The sequence below is a fragment of the Belonocnema kinseyi genome, chromosome 7 (genome assembly GCF_010883055.1).
Source record: "Belonocnema kinseyi isolate 2016_QV_RU_SX_M_011 chromosome 7, B_treatae_v1, whole genome shotgun sequence".
Taxonomy (NCBI): domain Eukaryota; kingdom Metazoa; phylum Arthropoda; class Insecta; order Hymenoptera; family Cynipidae; genus Belonocnema; species Belonocnema kinseyi.
In genome coordinates, this window is record NC_046663.1 from 58,770,335 (window position 1) to 58,790,516 (window position 20,182).

The following is a 20,182-nucleotide window of genomic DNA, read 5'->3' on the forward strand; positions in this document are numbered from 1 at the left end:
AAATCAACTTATTTACGGATTGTTATTTGTATTATATTTGTTTGACGATGATACCGAAAATGTTGTTTGTTTTTACATCTTTCTAACGGCGTAGGAGATCCTTCTAGAAAGTTACAATTTTCATTTTCATGAAGAAAAATTTTAAGGGTTACACTCGTTCAGACCAACCGATTCTGAATTTCTAAATTAAAAATAACTAATTTAATAATAACAAATTTTTCATTTGTTAATTTTAATCTCATTTATGAGCCAAAAAAGGTTTGATAATCTCAGCCAAGACAAGGCTCGTCTTGAGTCAAGTAAACGTCGTTTTAGCCAAGACAAGGCTCGACTTAAGTCAAATAAATGCCGTTTCACCTGTCGTGGCTATAAAGATAAGACGAAGGCCTATGTCTCTATTCAGTTTTTAGACGCAGCCAGACATTCGCTCGTCTTGGAGACGAACTCATGAGATAACCAAGTTGAACTCAAGTCGAAGCATTTTTCCTCGGGCTAATGCTGAAAACTTGGAGACCGTTGCTTTAAAAACAAGGGTTCCGATATCTTAGTTCTCGTGCCTAAGCGAGATAAAATCAAGGATCAGTTCCATGAATTATTCTCTGGAAATTTCTCTTCGTGCGCCCTGTTGAAAATGTTTTTGGATTCTACAATTCTTATACAATCTAAGCGCAAACTAAAATTACAAACACGGTATTGGAATAAAAAAACTGCAGTAGATCTATTATAATAATTGGTGTAACTCGTGGAGTGACCGTCAAGAATACCAATACAAGTATTGTAGTGCGAAATCTATAAGATATTTAAAAATTCCTATAGATGTGCGAGGTAACACGCCAGTACCAACATTAGGAAAAATTTATTAGAAGTTTTAAACAAAGATTTTTTGCAGAATAGTTTCCAAAATATTGAAAAATAAGACTTTTTACTATTTAAGATTGGCAGCTAATATAACTTATATCGAATTACAATGAACACGATTTTTTAATGTTGAAGATTGAATCGAAGAAATATATTTTTTAAATTTGTTAAATTCTTATTAATTTCCATAGTTGTATGTCATGTCTTATCATGGTTGATAAGATTTCTTGAGTTTAATATCTTTATACTCTTTAATCAAGCAGCCTTAAGTAATCAAAAAGATTTTAACTGGCTTGAAAAGTTGTTTTTTCGAAAATATCATGTTTAAAAATGATCAACTATCTGGCAATCATCTATAAAATCACAAATCATGTGATTTCTGTTTCAGTAAAAATTTGGTAAAAACTACCATTTTCCTGGTTATGTTTGTATTACTTTCTAATATAATAATTAAATAATATTAATAATCGATTAGCCCTCGAAGAAAAATTATTGTTTGTTTGGATTATTAAACATTTTCCAATAATAAATTTGTTGTCATTTTAGCTGCAGAATATATTAAGAAAATAGGTTTTTTTTTATATATTGTAAATTTAAGGAGACGAATTATATTATAAAAAATATGTATTTCTTAATGAGACTCCTTTTTTTATGCGCAAACATTGCCTTTTTAATATTTTCTGCCGAAACTTTTGGAATTATTTTGCTAATTTGGAGATCCAAAAATATAACCCTTCCTCGCATTATAACTTTCTGGAAATGAGTCAATCCAAATATTTTTTTACTTTAGATTTTGTCCATTTTCTATTCATTTAATTAATAATATTTTACCTAGAAATAGGGATTTTATGTCTTTTATATAAAAGAAATTTTTAACTTTCAAAAATGAAGATCAAAGAATATGATATTGATTTTGCGATATCTTGAAAAATGAAAGTCTTCAGATGCAGGTCCTATAAGTGCATGTAAGTCTCAATCGATTATATAATTAGTCCATATTCACTCCCTTTAGAGCCACGGGAGCTACCGAAAAACAGAACCTGCAAATGCAAATGAATAACTATTGCGCAAACTCTGCCAATCCGCTGTTGGCAGTTCTGATTTCGATTCCAAAATAAAGGCGGGAATTTCAAATTTGTTAATATAGTTTTAATATCTGTCATATACAAAGTACAAATGAAGTAGGAAAATCAATTATTGAGTTAAAAATGTATTTTTTTGTCGCTAAAGATTTATTATTTTAGTTAAAAAACAATTCCTTTCCTTAAAAATTAAACTTTTATGTTGAAAATTCGTTTTTTTTTCTAAACAAATCACTTGAAAATTCAGAAATTCGGTTGAAGATTTCTGTATCTTGTTGAAACTTTGACTTTTGTTGTAGATTGTATAATATTGATCTTTTGGTACACTAATTGAAGAGCGAGGTTAAAAATGCCTTTAAAAATTCTAAATTTTGTTTAAAAATTACGTATATTCTTCCAAATTAATCTTTCTTGTTAGATGCTTTAATCTTTGCGGATGAAAATTCATTACTTAAACCGAAAATTAGTTTTTTTATTGCAAACTAATTTTTTGAATAAAAATATAACTATTTAATTGTTATCGAAAATTTATCTTCTTTTGATGGACATTTAATTTTCTTGGTTGAAAATTTTACTATTTTGTTGGAAATTAACCTTTTTAGTCCGAAAATTTCCTTTTTTATTATAAAACTCATGTGTTTGGTTGAAAATTAGTTTCTGTATTGAAAATTAATTTTTTCAACTGAAGATTTAGATGTTCCATTTTGGTTCGATATTTATCTTTTTTGATAGATATTTAACCCCCTAGGTTGAAAATTCATTTGTTGTCTTTTTTGCTGTAGAAAATTTATATTCCGGGTTGAAACTTTACCTATTGGGTTGAAAATTGACAGAAAACGTAGCCAACCCGCTTTTTTTCAATTGCCTTTTTCAGTTAAAAATTCACTTATTTTGATGGAAACTCTCTTTGTATCATAACTTATATTATACTATGGAAGAAAATGCATGTTTTTGGGCTGTAAATTCACATTTATTTTTAAAAATTCTTATTTTTGGTTTTAAAATTATTTTTTTCTAAGGATTCAAATAATCTGATGAGAATTCCTATTTTTCGTTTAATGCAACTGTTTCTGATTAAAAATTATAATATTTCCCGATGGAAATATCAACTATTACATTTTTGTTAGGAATTAATTTTTTTCAATAAAAGTTTATCAGTTAGTTGAAAATTAATTTTTTTTAATTGAAAATTTATCTTTTCCATTTTGTGTTGCGTTGAGGAAAAGCGACGAAAATATTTTCTAGATTTTCGTGACGCAACTAGTTTTTAGGGGAGGATGGCTGTACAACGAAAATCATAAATTAATACATTTCATTACATTACGAAATGTATGTTACTGATGTTTGTTTAACAGCGAAACGTAACGCTTTTCGTAGGCACCACGGTAAATAATCAGGCATTAATTTATCGAGTTTACACCTTAAACATAGACAGTTCAGTGATTTTCATGAAATAAAAATTGATGTATTGAATTTTTTGTAATATTGTGTGTCCTTACTTTTATCAAACATTATTTTTTTCAAAGATTAAAATTTTCAAAATTGCAAAGCCTTTTCATTTTCTAAATTAAATTTTAGTCAACAAATTTTAAAAGTCATCTGGCTTCCCGAGTCGAAGTATAGGTCCTATTTTGACAATCTTCACGCTAATATTTGTAGGGGCTAAGGTTGTAAAGTAGACAATATTCCCATACGATTTTTGCCCCTACTTTAGCACTCCTACGAGAAAAAATTTCCAAATCTTCCATTTGAAGCGTCAAAATAGAGGCTTGGTTTTTTTTTCTAATTTAGCGCTGCACACTCTGCCTTCCTGTGCAGAATAAAATTATTTGACAAAAAATTATCAAAAGTAGAGCAAGTAGAAGACATAGTGACATTTGGGTAATGTTTCAAGTTATTTTTCACACGGAAAAATATAAATATTAAATTTTATAGAACTAATCCTATAGTAAAGGATACGATAGGTAGTTCAATAAAAGTTAAAATCATCTTTGTCTTACATTGCGTTGAACTAGTCCCGAAACTATAGAGAACAGTTCTATAAAATTATAACCGATTTTTTGCCACAAAAAAATGAATCTTCTGTATGATTATATTATTACTATTATACTCTAATATTCGTTCACATATTTAAGCACACAATTATTTACTATTGCACAATAACTACACTATTTATAATCGCACGCTATGAAAGTTTTTATTCGGCCGTCCGCACATTTTTGTGACCCATTCTGTAAAAAATATTGCTACACTTATATTAATATATGTTCTAAGATTTTAGATTTTAGAAATATTTCGAATTATTATTGTATATTTTAGGTGCTTAAGCAAGATTTAAACTAAATCCAAAAATATTTCAAGATATTTAAAAACATTTTAAAAAATTCAATATATATTTTCAAAAATTTAATAGATTTTAAAGGATTTCCACGAATTTCCGAAGATTTCAAAAGATTTCAGAGACTTTACAGAATTCAAAAACATTATTTATATTTTAAAATCTTAAAACTCATTTAAATTCTACCGAAATTCCTTAAAAATTCTTCAAAATTACTTAAAATCCCTTAAATTCATCAAAAATATTTTAAACTATTTTAAATAATTCACAATCTTTTGAAATTCGATTATAAACTAAAAATTATTGAATTAAATAACCACACACGAAGATCCTTAAACTCTTTTGGATTTAAAAAAAAATTATTCAAAATGCTTTGTAATATTTATAATTCCTTTTCAGACTTTTTAAACTATATTAAATCGATTGAAATGCCACAAAATTCCTCAAAGTCACTAAAAATCTCTTGAACTCATAAAAAGTATTTTAAAGTCTTAAAAATCTGTTGAAGATTCTTGTACTTTTTGAAATTCTTTTGAAATTCTTTAAAATCAATTGAAATCGTTTGAAATTCATTTATAAACTTTAATCTTTTTTAATTTAAAAGAATTTTTTAATTTCCTTAAATTCTTTTGAAATCCATTAATATCTTTTAAAACACTGGAACATATTTTGCGATTACACAATGACACATAAACTCTTTCAAAATTCCTTGACATTTTTTAAAATCCTTTTAAATAATTTGGAATCTCAAAAAACTTGTATAGAGCTCAAAAGGAAAATGTGGAGTATGTCAGAATGTTTGTGAATAATTCGGAATATTTTGGAATATCAACAATATTTGAGATTATAAAGAATATCAAGAATACCAAGAATATTGAAAGAATACATGTGTTGGAATATTTAGTGAATGTATCAGAAATATTGAAGTAATCGACCCCCCGTCATATAGAAATACAATCATCGCTGACCGAATCCATTTGAAATTCATCTAATTCTCGAGAGGGAAATATGTTGTTTTTTGAAAGAAATTATACTTTGTTTCATAGTTTTAAAATTTGAAGAAAAATGGTTAAATTCGGGAAAGTTTCATTAGCAATTTAAAAATTACTAGTTTTTATGTGATTTGAATTTATCACAAATAATTAAAATTCTAAAGGCTTTGATTATAGAAAAGTTTTAACATCACAATTTTTGGCGAATACAATTTTTGTCAGTTTAAAATGAAGTTCGAATTCTTTAAGTTTCAAGGTTCTGGAGTAGATTTTTTTTTTCATTTTTAATGTTCCCCATTTTAAATTATTATTCAGTTTGAAATTTTGTTTAGTATAATTTAATTCGTTCATTTATATTATAACAATTTGTCTAGTTAGCTTAAGTTCAAATCATAATTTCGTTCTCTAATAACAATTTTAAGTTCTAGAATTTCAGAAGCTTCAACTTTAAAAGATTCAATTTATTTTTCAATATTAAATTGTCAAATATTGATCAGTTTGAATTTGTAATTGTTCAAATACCAAAGTTTGCAATGTTTAATTATTTAATTTTGAACGCTTTTAAGTATAAATAATTTTTAATGATCTAATCTTAAAATATTCAATTTTTACAGTTTAGACATGGCCCTATTTTCTAAATTTCGAATCTGAAATCCATGAATTTCATGATTCTTCAATTCAAAAGAAAATTCTGTGAAAGGAAAATCCATTCCTTCAGAATCTGTGGTAACTAATTTGTACTTATTTTTTCTGGTACAGAAGAAACTCAATACAAAAGATTTGGGTTATATTATAGAATAGCTGGTACCACCCTTTATTTCATGCACACATTTTTTCTCGAAACTCAAACTATTGAGACATGAAATTGAAGTAAATTTGAAGCTTAAAATATATTCAAAATTTTTAAATACTTCAAAATTCTTCAATTTTTGTGATAAACTCTTTTGAATCTATTAAAATATTATAAAATCCTTCGGTATTCTTTGAAATTGCATGAAATCTGCTAATATTCCTGGAAATATCTTGGGATATTTGAAGTCCTATGAAACCCCGTGAGATCGTTGGCAAATTATAAAAATAGCTTATTGAGGACATGCAAATTCCCTTAGAATTACTAAAACCCTCGAAAATCTAGTAACATTTATTCGAAATCCTCTGAAACATTAGTATATATTGAAAAGTTTCGGAAACTTCTTGAAATATTTTTCAATAGCCTAAAATCTATTCAATCCTGTTAAATCCTTTCCAATCTTTCGAAATTAAAGGATATTATTCAAAAACACACAGTAACCGAAGTATTTGAAATTACCTTCGTATTTTTAAAATTCTACGTAATTCCTTCTTTTTATAAAATTCCCTGTATATCATTAAAATATTATAAAAATTTTTGTTTCAGCCTCTGATGTCTATAAAGTTTTATGAAGGCCTTTGGAATCAATAAAAATACCCTACAGCCTTCTAAATTTTAAAAAGTCATCTCTCATAATCCTCATAAAGTTTAGGAAATTCTTTGTAATTCTATAGATTTTACTTTGCGAAGGATGAAAATCGGCTTTTTCAGACCATAAGTAAAAATCCTACGTTTGAAAAATGCTAACAAAATTGTTTTGTTGAATTAACCAATTAAAAGAGACTTAATTTTGATTTCAAAATAAAATAAAAACGATGTCAAGATGCACTTATGGTAACAAATATTTTTCTCTAAGTTCAAAGCTAACAAAAGAAAGTTTTGTCATAAAATATAATAAAAACTGATTCATTTTCATTTTAAAAAATGCACTTAAGTGCTTAATTTGAAGCGGTAAAATGTTAATTGTTTGTCTGAAAAATATTTTTAAGAAATACCACACACAACCATTAGTTAACTAATTGTTTTAAATAAAAAATTATTCGATTTTAAAATTATTTTATTTTCGAAATTTCAATCTGAGATAATTTAATCTTAGGATTCTTTACTTAAAAACAAAATAGTTTAATTTTGAACACTTTGAATACATACCTATAATTTTTTAGAATCATTTACAACTTCCAAATTTAATAAAACTATTTTTAATTATCAACAACCTGAGTTACGTTTTAGATTTAATCGGCAAAACTAAATTTTGTATTTTAAGAAAATACAATGTACATACATGCAAATTTTAAAACTCATATTCTTTTTAAACAAAAATTTTATTTCTTTTAAACTCAGGCAATGATTCTAAGTTTAATTTTAAAACATTCGTGGGGCAACATGGAACCATAATTCACCTGAAAATCCAGTAAGCAAAAACCTTTTATGTAAAATTGATTCAGCTGCACCGTGGGATGTGTTTAAAACAAATGTATACCGGTCTTATAAAAAATGTAGCTTTAAAGCTGGAAATTTTCATTGTTTTCTATGCTTTTTTAGAATGAATACTGAATGTCCTATAGGATGAAAAATGGAAGACACTGGTACATATGGGATATTGAAAACAGTTATCAATCTAAAATTAATTTATTAGGCAATTTAATCAAACACTTTAATCAAATTAATTGAATTTTTATGGAAAGAATTAAACTTTAAAATTACTTTACATTCAAATTTAGTGCTACCGAATAACGAAAGTCGACTCTAATTTGCTCGTACTCAATTTTCAAACCTCAAATTATTTGTTTTTGACAGTTTTCAAAATCGTTATTTTGAGTCCTTTGCGACACAAGCAAATCTCAGAACCAACGAAAAAAAAAGAATTCATCAATTAAGTACAGATTAAAATACAATTAAATCTCGCAGTTTTCAGTTGAAGAGTCCGCGGTCTAAACCTGTTAACTGAGTTGTTTTTCAAACTGAAGTTTTTGTATTTTTTGGAACATTCCTTATATGCAGGTCATACCCCGAAAATAAAACGCAAAATTCAATTTTTTTTAATGGATTTTCGAAAATCGCATTTTAGTATCTACAGCATAGATCCATGGAACGATTTTCCTTCTCCGTGTAAAACTTCTAAAATGTCAGAAGATTTAGTCGACGGACCCTGCAGTTTATTTCTCTAATGAGTATTCATTACAGAACTGATCAGTTCAGCATTGTAATCAGTAAGTTTACAATTATTTATCAACATTTTAGTAAAAAAATTAATTATCCAAAGAAATAAACAGTTAAATTTTGTGCTGCCAAGAGAAGCAACTTCAACATAGTCGTAATCAAATGCTAAACCTCCAAAAAGCGATTTTTGAACAATTTGCCAAATTTTTCTTTTCCGATGAGGAAGCAGATTTGAAAATTTCATAATTCTCAGATTCTCAGATTTTTCTTTTTATCTCCCTAACAGATATTAATCTAAAAAATATTTAAAAAACGTTTAATGTAAAAATGATGTAAAGTGTGAAGGAACCCGACTGACAGCAGATGGCGCTGGTAGGTTTACCGCAATGGATCTTACCACGAAAATGCACTGTCGGTAAAAGTCGCATCTGTATTGGCGGGAATTTAAAATTTGAATAAACAATAAAACTTGTGATTTTCTTTTTCTATTGTGCATTGACATGTCCAAATTATTAGCGAATGCAACAGTTTTAAGAACATCAACAGTATTTTGGAATAGGAAAAGTATACAAATTATAAAGGCCTTTTATCGCTTCTACACTTTTCCTTTTAGGGGACCACAAACTTTTAATTAACTTTTCTAATGAAAAATTTATTTTGTATTTAAGTTGCTGTGATCCTGTTACATTCGCCAATTATTCAAACTTGTCAATTAATAATAAAAGAAAGAAAATCACAAATCGCATTTTTTATGCAACACCTCTGAACACTTATTCATTAAGATTTATACGAGTATTTTATATTTTAAAACTATTTACGTAAATAACTTCTACATCATATAAAATTTACAGGTTAATTTGAATATTAAAAATGTATGTTTAAATTTTAATCGAGTTTATAAATAACATATTTTTAATACCTAAGCGAACATCAGAAATTTATTAGACAGCATTCTCGAAAATTTATTCTTGGATAATTGTGAGGAAATATGATATTCTATTTATCGTTTTTTGAAGCTTGATGAATTTTTAATAAATCAATAGAACTTTTAACCAAAAATAAGATTATTTTCCAAATTTCATGAAAGAAAAAAAATGTCACCTAAATTATAATTTTAGGAGATAAATAATTTTTAATGAAAAATAAAAATTTCAATTAAAGGTGTCATTTTTAAGTTTATTTGCTCATCTGTTTTCCATGATATATAAATGTATATACTTTTCCTAAGATTCTTGGGTACAATTCAAAACTAGTCGAAAAAGTATATATTTTTCATTTGTCAGGATTTCGCAAAACCTTAGGAACAATGCGAGGTTGTTAAAAAGGTATTAAGATGTAAGATATTAAGATATTAAGATATAAGAATTAAACTATTGCTTCAATTTTGGAAAAAACTTTTAAAATTATAACATTTGCTATTTAATCTTCCAGAAATTTTCGACATTTGTAGAAATATTTGAATATATTATAATATTTGAATTTTCTCTAAAAACTCATTCTTCAAAGTGAAAAAGTCATAACAAGATTTTCCAGAAATCTTAAGAACAGTTTTTATTTTCTCGAAACCTTTCAAACTTCTTAAAAATATTCGACAATTTTTCGAAATTTTAAAAAATATTAATTTTTTTTCTAAATGTTTGGAAATCTTTCCGAATTCCAAATTATTTTGGCACCATTTTTAAGACCTGGAATCCTCCTCTACATTTTTTAAAAATTATTGGAATTTTTCGGAAATTTTTCTTAAAATTCTGACAAATTAAAAAGTTTCCTTGAAATCTTCTAGAATCCCTTATGATAGTTTTGGAATTTTTCAGAAATCTTTTTTAATAGTCTTAAGATTTATTTTTCAAAAAAATGTCAGTTTTAATTTTTCCATGAATTTTAAGAATATTTGTTTTTTACGGTGCAAGCTTTCAGAATCCCAAATAAGCTTCCGTATTTTTGTATCTAAAATTTAAAGATTAAATATTTTCTGTACTTTTTAAGAATGATTTCAACATGTAAGTTAATTAAAAATCTTTCATATACCAGAAAAAAACAGCAATTCTTCCGAGGAATTTCAAACATTTTTTTTATTACCTTAAAACCTTCTAAAATACTTTACAAGTTTCTTTGTTTTTAAAATCTTTAAAAATCTACATATTACATTTTGCGTAATTAACTGCTTCTTATGATCCTGTTATAATTATTAAAAAGAAAATATTAATTTTTATATTTTAAGGTATTGAAGACCTTTGTTCCACTGATTATTATTGTTATTAAGTTATGGAATATATTATTTAGATAACATAAATTATGTTTCAACAAAAAAAAATTTGAATTTTAATTCAGCTGAGTCCTGGACCAAAAAAATTAATTTTCAGTAGTTGTGTTATAAACCAAAAAGATTCAGAATTTTTTAAATAGACGAATTTTCTACAAAACAGCACAATTTTTTAACACGAGAATATTAATTTTTAACGAAAGACATGAATTGTATTAAAAAAAAATTCTAATGAAATAGTGACGTTTTCAACCGAAAATATATGAATTTTTATCTAAAATAATAAATCTTTTTAAAAAATCCATTTTTAACAAAGCAGTGGAATCCTCGAGCAAAAAAGATTAAATTTAAATCAGATACATTTTTAACCGGAAGAGACAAGTTTTGAAAGAAATTATAGAATCCTCAACCAAAACGCAATAATTTTTATACTAGAAAGACGAATTTTCCACAAATTAGTTCAATTTTCAACCAAAAAAAGTTTTCAATCAAGAAAGAAAAAAATATGTTTTAAACTGAATCTGATTGTTCTTAACATTTTTTAATTCTTTAAAAATTAAAAAAAAAATTCCTTAAATCTAAGAAATCTTTTTCGACATTTGCAGCAATATTTTTAAATGTTTTGAACTCTTTCAATTTCCTATGAAAAATCTAGTTTTTATGATTCAAAAAATGTATTTTTCTTACAACCTTCTTGAAAGGCTTCAAAATTTTCTCATAATCTTCAAAAGTTTACATTTTTTAAATACGTTTGAAAACTTTTTCAAATTTTGAATGATTTTTAAACCATTTCGAAATCTTTTAAACCCTTTAAATATACACTTAAACATTATTTTTCAACATAAAAGATCAGTTTAAATTTTCCCATGAATTTTAAGATATTTTTTTTATCACGAAACCTTTCAAAATTCTTAAGAAACTTTAAAAATTTTATTTTTAATATTCAAAAATGTACTTTGTCTTAACTCTCTAAAAATCCTTGTTAGTTTCAAATTATTTTTTATTAATTTTTTTTAAAACTTCCGAATATTTCTCCAACTCACTCGATTTTTTTGGTTAAACTTTGTAATCTTTCCAATTGAAAATTTTCGCTTTGACATCGTCCACATTCTTTTTCGAAATTTTAGAAAATAATTTTAAATGTTTTGAAAACTTTTTCAATTTTCGCTGCGAATCTATTTTAAAAAATAAAAAATTAGTTTAAATTTTTCAAGGCATTTTAAGAAATTTTGTTAATGATGTGAAACCTTTCAAAATCTTGAAGAATCTTCAAAAATTCTATTTCTAATTATTAAAAAATGTACTTTAATGTTATCGACTTCTTAAACCAAAATTTGTTATCTTGTTAACGAAACATTTTTGTTTTAAAGTCGTCCATATTGTTTTTCGAAATTGTAGGAAATAATTTAAAATGTTTTGATATTTTTGTCAATTTTATCTCAGAGTTTGTTTTTAAATAAAATATCATTTCAAATGATGCAAGGAACTGTAAGAAACATTTTCATTATCTTGAAACATTTTAAAATTCTCGAAAAGTTTCTTTTTCCAGATTTTCCATTGATTATTATTATTATTAGTAAATATATTATTATCAGAGTTTACATTTTGAACGGGAAAAACGAAAGACAGCTTCGTGCAGTTATGAACGTGGATTTTCCGACAACAATAGTTTCGAGATTACGATAGTTTCGACTATGAATCGAAATTGGCTTCGTGCGCTTTTTAATAATTTGTTTAAATATTTACAATATTTATTTTTCTTAAGGGATTCTGTTAGCTCCTGAATTAGAGCATTATTAATCTTTGCCCGTCCTAGATAAAAACTACCCGGAAGAATTCTCTATACCTTTTTAATTGTGGACTCCATTTAATATTTTTTTATTTAATTGTCCAATTACAATCGATCTTTCTTCTAAGTGTTATTTTTCGGTACGTAATGTCAGCAATCGTAGCCTCATTAAATAAAATGTTATATCAATGAAAATAACTTGATTTAAAACCATATTTCATAATATGTTGAAAGATTTCTGCACACTTATTTGATCTTTATTTTTTGATCTGAATCGTCAAAAATAAGACTAAAAATAAAAAATTACATTTTTGACAAAACAAAGCAAGAGACGAAAAAAATTTCAAAACAAAAGTTGTTCAACCTTAAAAATCGAAAACTTTTGTTATAAACTCTTGTTAGAAAAATATATTGAAAGTAAGAAACTTTAATTTTTCGTAAAACGACACAAGCTACAATAATGTTTTATCAAAAAAAATTCTTCGCCTAAATTATATCTATAAATTTTCTCAGAGCCAATTTACGCTAGGATGCTTATCTTTAGTTTAAATAATAAAAAATAACATTGGAACTAAACAAATTAATTCGATGAGAAAACGAAAAAGGTTGCAATGATTTCCTCTTTTCCATGCCTTTTATCTTAAATAAAAACTCTATTAATAGCACCCAATAAAACATGCTACTAATTTTTATTGAAAATGAATTATTTTGTATTAAAAAGCTGACTTCAATATTTTTAGTTAAAATTTCATCCCTTCTTGGTTCCTTCATGAGTTTTCAAATCGCTCACACCAAATTCAGTTTCTGTGTCCGCTCTTGTAACTAATTAGTTGAAAATGGCCTTTTTTTTAATAAAAATTGATATTTTCGGGTTCTAACTCGGGCCTAACCTTTTTCGGTTTAAAATTTAACTATTTTAGTTGAAGATTCATCATTTTAGTTAAACGTTTCATCACTGTTTGAAAATTTAAATAATTTGTAGTAAATTCTTTCCTTCGCTTAAAATTCTTTTTTTTTTCATGAAAAAAATTTGATTTTTTCGATTTGCTATTGATAATTTATCTTTTTATTTAAAAATCCAACTTTTTTTTTTAAATCGAAAAATGAAATTTTTAAACTGAAAATTGAAGTGTATTCAATTTCTACTATTTGGATAAAAATCAACTTTTTAGTTTAAAATGTAGTTCTTCGCTGAAAATTCATATTTCCGGGTTTATAAGTTCGTATTTTTCATTTCAAAATTCAACTTCGTATTTTTGAATTTTAAAATAATTTAAATCTGTTAAACTTTATAGAAATTCTTTTACATCTTTTCACCTTTGCGTTTTTAAAATCTTCAAATTTTTTGGAACTCTTGAAAATCCTTTAAATTGTACGAAATATGTAGAAATCATTGAAAATCCCTAGAAATTAAAAAAGAAATAAATCGATTTCTTTATGTTCTCTTGTGATCCCCTGACATTTGTGAATTCTTATAAAATCTTAAAAATTGTTGACAGGCAGATCAAAGACCATGAAGCTTTGAAAAGTTTTAAAAAATTGTTTAAATCTTTGGAAATTCTACAGAATTCTTCGTCAACCCTCGTTATTTTTTAAGTGTTTTAAATTTCTTTGGAATTTTTGTAAATAACTTGAAATCTCTCCCTTAAAATCGAGCTTAAAATCTCCTTTTTACCTGAAAAATTCTCCGAAAATATTTGAAAATTCTTAGGAATGTTGTAAAATGACTTAAAATCTTTCAAATTCTTTGAAATGGTCTATGATCCTTCATAAATCTGGACATTCTTTTAATTTTCGGAAGTCTCTTGAGATAATTAAAAATCTTACGCTAAGTAAATTAATCATTTATTCATTTACGGTTTCTCTATTTTTTCAATTACTTTTTTCAATACCTTGAGATTATTTTGTTCTATTCTAAGTTTTGCGTAATGATTTTCTATGATATTTTTTTCTAGTTTTTAAAGAAAATTGTTTAAAAAATCATGATAGAGAAATTAATGTCAGGGATCAGAATCGTTTATTATTAAGGAGTCTTGCCCAGACCCGAGCTCATAGCAATTTAAGGGGTCTGGGTCCAGACCGTGATCCAGAAGAATTTGAATATCTGGGTCCGAATTTGAACTCTTAAGGGCCTAAAAAGACCGGTCGGGACCCGAACTCATAAAAGATTAAAGGATTTGTTTCCAAACCATGACTTAGAAGAATTCAATAGGTCCGGAGCTGAAGTCTTAAGCTTCTACAGGACCTTGGTTCGGACCTGGAACCGTAAGTATTTAAAAGGTCCAGTTTGAGACCTAGACCCTTCAGAATCTAAAAGGTCTATTTTCAGGTGTGGGCCCTTGAGAAGCTAAGGGGTCCCTAGTCCAACCTTGAAGGTTGGACATAAATGCCAACGTTTTTCATTGTAGAATGGCATAAATGTCAAAGTCTGGCCCATCAAGAGTACATAAGCGTCAGAGTTCGCTTACGCCCTCTTGCGCCCTCTTGCTTTCCAAAGTTTGGCACTTATGTTCTTTTCGAGTTTCGAATTTCGGCACACATTCTCCTTTGAAATTCCAAACATTGGCGCTTTTCCCAATAGGCAACAAAATTACGGATATTCTAGAGACGTCTTCGGGACATCCATAAGATGTCTTTTGGAACATGCCTTTTAGGCATCCTAGGAGTGCTTTCAAGACGTCTAATGTCAGTACGAAATATGTCCCGAGAACGTTCTGGGAATGTCCCAAGGATGTTCGTGGGATTTTCATGGTTTGGTGAGCACAGGGATGTCCTTTTGCATTGCTAACGTTTGGCGCTTATGCCCTTCTGGTATGCCAAGATTTAGCACTCATGTCCATCTGAAGATCTAAACGTTGGCTTTCGCATCTGTATATTCTAATTTTTTTGCTAGGTGTTTCCAAGGACATTTTAAAACTTCTTTTTAGAAAAATTACGAGCGCTCTCTCTCTTCTTTTCTCTTCTCACTGCCTTTAGTCCCCAACCAACTTGTAAGTTTCACAATTGTAATTCAAGCAACCTTTTAAGTTATACCTGGCATTAAAGGGTTCCTGAAGTTTTTGGTTCCGGATTAGACAGTTTAATATATGAATGGTCCAGACCAAACCTGCAAAGTTAAGTAGGGAGGACGGGCCTCAATGGTCTCCGTACAAACTCAGGTCCGCCTCGACTGACAATCAGCCGAGCCAACTTTAATAATATTTAAAGAATAGGGGCCACAAAGATGCTACCACTTCTTTCACTAGACGATGGTGCAGTAAAGTGCAAACTCGTTCAAACTTGGTGTGTCGTTTCTTGTTTCACGGGGCAGAAAACTACTTGGATGCTTAAGAGATAATTTGTCAGAAGAAAACCGGAAGAAGAACGCAAGTTGCACGTTAGCCTCGCGCGCGCGTTTCGCTATAAAAGCTCGACGAGGAAACGCTGAAGGGTTTCGCCTTTATGTTTTCCCTCTTCAAGAAACGAAGAAAATGCATAGAAAACATAAAAGATGAAGAAAGAGGAAACAGGGCAGGTCCTAAGTAATGCGAACGTTGCATCTCCTTCTTTGTTTCTCAATAGAAGCAGAAAAAAGGAATAGAAGCCATGCTGACTGCATCATTATAAGGGCAAAAAGCGAAGCTGAAGATTAGGACAACCATTCAGAAATTACTAGGGATAATTTTTTGGTCTCGTAATGGAGGCAGATTCTCGTCTTACATCATTCACTCGTTCGTGAAAATTCAATCTACGATAGCAACGGAGAGAAAGGCTAAAAGAAAAAATGAGAAAAATTGAGCTCAGACCTTGAGTTGATTCTACATCTATTCCTTCCAAAAATAGGACTTCTCTTTATGATTGTTCAGAAAATAAATCGCCAGAAATCTAGACCCCTTTGCTTTTAATCTTTTCTTGCTACTTCTTTTCTATTGATTTCCTTAGAGTCTTTAGCACTCCTTCCGACTTAAAGGCTGGCAGTGATTAGAGTCGGTAAAGTGGCAAAGCATAGTTGACATAAAAAAACATTTATTGAGGCTTTATTGGATACCTAGCGATATATCATCGCCACTCTTGGTTTGGTTAAGTTATTTTAATATAAGGCAACGCTAAAGCCAAAGGAAAGTGGAAATTTTATCAGATACAAGGCATCCCTCTACTTTTTTGCGGTGTGTATCCTTCCTTTATTTCCACTTCTTCCTAGAAGCTGTCCGGTATCCGAGGCAAGAATTTCATGAATATTCTTTACCCTACATTAATGTACTCTATAAATATGCATTAAATCTACAGGATTTTGCTATCTCCGGCAAATTAGACTTTCCAGCTATGGAGCCTTAACCTTTTTGCGTTTCTAATGCAGGATAAGGTCGGTATTGCAAGTAGCACAACGTTTACTATTCTACGGTCACTTTCACCAGTAGAAAGGGCTTTTTTGTTTGCACAAGTCTAAAGCTTTTTGTAGTTTCATGGACATGATTCTCATAATTTTAAGAGCATATTGTTTCAAAACTGTTTTTGCGTCAAGGGACCCTCATAAAAACCTCGGCGGATCAGGTAATAGCAGATCTGGCTTTTTAAAATGGGGCCTGGGATTCGCACCTTATGTCGAAACCAATGGGAACTTTTCTATGTACTTGTACAAGGGCCATTGGTGGTTTGGAACCCACCTCAAACTGAAGGTCCCCTCAAAAGATGTTAGGAAGACTCCCAATAAAGACGCTCTAGGCCTACTTTTGAGACAACTTTTCCTCTGTAGGCACTGTTCCATTTGGAGTAATTGATATACATACATCAACTTATGCTGCACACTAACACAGTGCGTTGAATCTGTGCATCTAACAGATGACGTCAGAGGGATTGCTTCGTCCACATTAACCTGGCGATATTCGCTCTACAGTCGGCTAAAGAGGCTGTCGGACGGCAGAGTGGGTAAGGATCTCTTTTCTGTGCAAATAGATCCGCACCATTCACTGTACAATGGGGTATACCTGGCACATTGGAGGTATATTTTCAGAACGTTAAAAACAACAAAATGCACAGAGATTTGAAAAATCGGTGAAAGTGGTCAGATTTGGTGTACTGCTATCATAATAAACACGGATGTGGCATGAATGCCCCACAATAAACAAACTAACTAACTAGGGGCCGACATGAACCACTATATTTTAGATTCATAATTCATCTGATTGGTTGACAAATTCGGCTATTTGCTGAAAAATTCAAATATTTCATACAAAATTTGCTTTATTTTTCGTTTAAAATGAAGTTTTTAAATTAAAAATTTAACTTTTACATTTTTTTCTGAATATATCTTTTTTTCAGTTCAAAATTTGTCTATTTGGTTGAAACCTCTCGAATTTTACGAAAATTAAGTCCTTTTTGTGGAAAATTAATATTTTTGGTTAAAAAATCTTCCTTTCGGTTACAAATTAAATTATTTTCTTTAAGATTAATGTATTTGTTAAAAATTGATCTGTCTATGTTAAGGATTAAACTATTTTGTTCAAAAATCGTCTTTCTCGGTTAAACTCAACTGTTTTTTATTTTGAATTAATGTTTGTTTTTTTCTAATATAAAATATTACAAGTGTCATTTCTTCGCTTTGTTTGATGATTCATCATTTGAATTGAAAATAGCACTATTTGCTTGAAAATTCACTTCTTCCTTGAAATTTCATATCTTTGGATAGAAAATTCAACTTTTGTGTAGAAAATGAGTCTTTATAGCTTAAATATTTAAAAATTTCTAGTGGAATGAAACTATTTGGTTAAAAATCAACTTCTTTGTTAAAAAATCATATTTTTGGTTTTAAATTCGGCTTTATTATAAAAGAAAACATGTTTAAAACGAAGACATTCCTCGGAAAAAAAAGTCTTTAGAGGTTTCTTCACGAATTACTTTCCATAGATACTTTCTTTACGAAGAATGTCCTGGAACTTTTTAATACAAATTCACGCCAATGATATAATTTCGAATTGGAAATAATCACTTTTCCAAAGAATTAAAAAAAATGTTTTGTAAATCCCAGACATAATATTGATAATAAAATAATCACTTTTTATTAAATTTTACGAAAAAAATTTCAAAATAGTTTTTAATTTATTCTTTCAAAAAAAAATTAGTATAGGTAAACACAGACAACCTTTGCATATTTTTAAAAACTTTTTCTCAATAATTTCCACCCGTTCAGCCAGCCAAAGTCAGTTTCAGACATTTCTAATAACTTTTTTTAAGTAAAACAACAATTTAGAGGCAAATTAGTGTAAAAAATCAAAATTCTAGGTAAAACAGTTTTCCCAAGTTATAAGATGTTTCCTAACTTATATAGTTAACGAAAACAGGTAACAATAACTATGTTATTTAGAAATTTAATTTACTAACATTTTGGAAACAAAAATTGAAACTTACAAAAACAATACAAATGTTTTAAAAATTTAAATAGTTCAAATTCAAATATTCAAACGTAGCATTTGTTCAGAAGTTTGTTGTAATAACAATAATTGTAGGTTAACTTATAAGTTAAAGAATTATTTTGTATTCTGAGATCATGCGCTAATGTTTATTCGATGGTCGATTTCTTGCAATAAAATAAATCAATAATAATCGTCTGAACTCTTAACATTAGATAAATGTTTCTTTTTTTATTTGATGAATAATTATTTATTTGAAAAAATATTTCTTTCGCTAAAAGGAACCTGAATTGCTTGATCCACACATGGAAAAATTACTTAATTTAAATACGCATTTGCCAATTTAAAGAATCTTTTTAATTGAAATGCCTTAGGGTGTGAAAAAAAGAATCGAAGAAACGAGATTCTCAGCTGCCGAGAAATTATTTCTTTGACTTTATAATTTTTAGATTTATTGCAAGGAAGTATTTATTTGTATTAAAGAAATATCACTAAAGAAATTATTTCTTTAAGTCAAGCCATGATTCTTTTGCCTCTAAGCTATATTTACTCAACCTGAAATAAGCAAATCCTTGGTACAAAAAAGTAAACTAAAGAAATTCATTTCCTTTGATCTAGTAAATTTTGCAGCGCAGACATTCTTAATACCCTTAATGAAATAAATTCAGTTTTCTCTTCTCATAATTGCTATTGATTGTTCAATAAAAGGGTACAAAAATGCATTGGAAAATTTGTTTTTGAATTTTTATGAATACCGGCCTGAATTTTGTTCGAATCCACACAAAAATAAATCCATTTTTTAAATGCTATTTAGAGGAGCCGCAAGCCCTATGAAGTTTAACACATATTTTCCACCAGAGAAAAATACTTTTTTGTACAAATTTTTGAAAATCCTCATTATTATTGAAATCAAGTTGCAACTTAACATTTATCTTAAAAATTAGCCATACAATAGGAATAAGATATCTTTTTTTAAATATCACCCCCATAAGTCTGTTATATAGGGTCTAAGAAAACCCATAAATAAAGCAGGTAATAGTTTAATCATGTTGACAAGAATGATGATTTAAACAATTTATTATTACTGTTAATAATATTCTCTCAGAATAATCCTAGTAAATTGAAGTTTAAAAAAAATTACTTTTTGTCCAAATTTCAATTAAAATGAGTCAAATAATTAATAACAGTTAGGAAAATTAATTGTTGAAATAATCTGTTATTATTATTAATATTCAATTTGAATAATGCTAGAAAGATGCGGTTTTTTCTAAAATTTCTGCCTTTTGTCCATTTTTCAATTAGAGTCAATAATAATTAATTCAAGATTACAAAAATAATTATTTGAACAATTTATTATCTTTTTTATTAATATGCTCTTTGTTTAATGGTCGAATGTTGCGGTTTTTTGTGAAATATGTATTATTATAATAAATATTATATATTGATGTAATATATAATAATGCA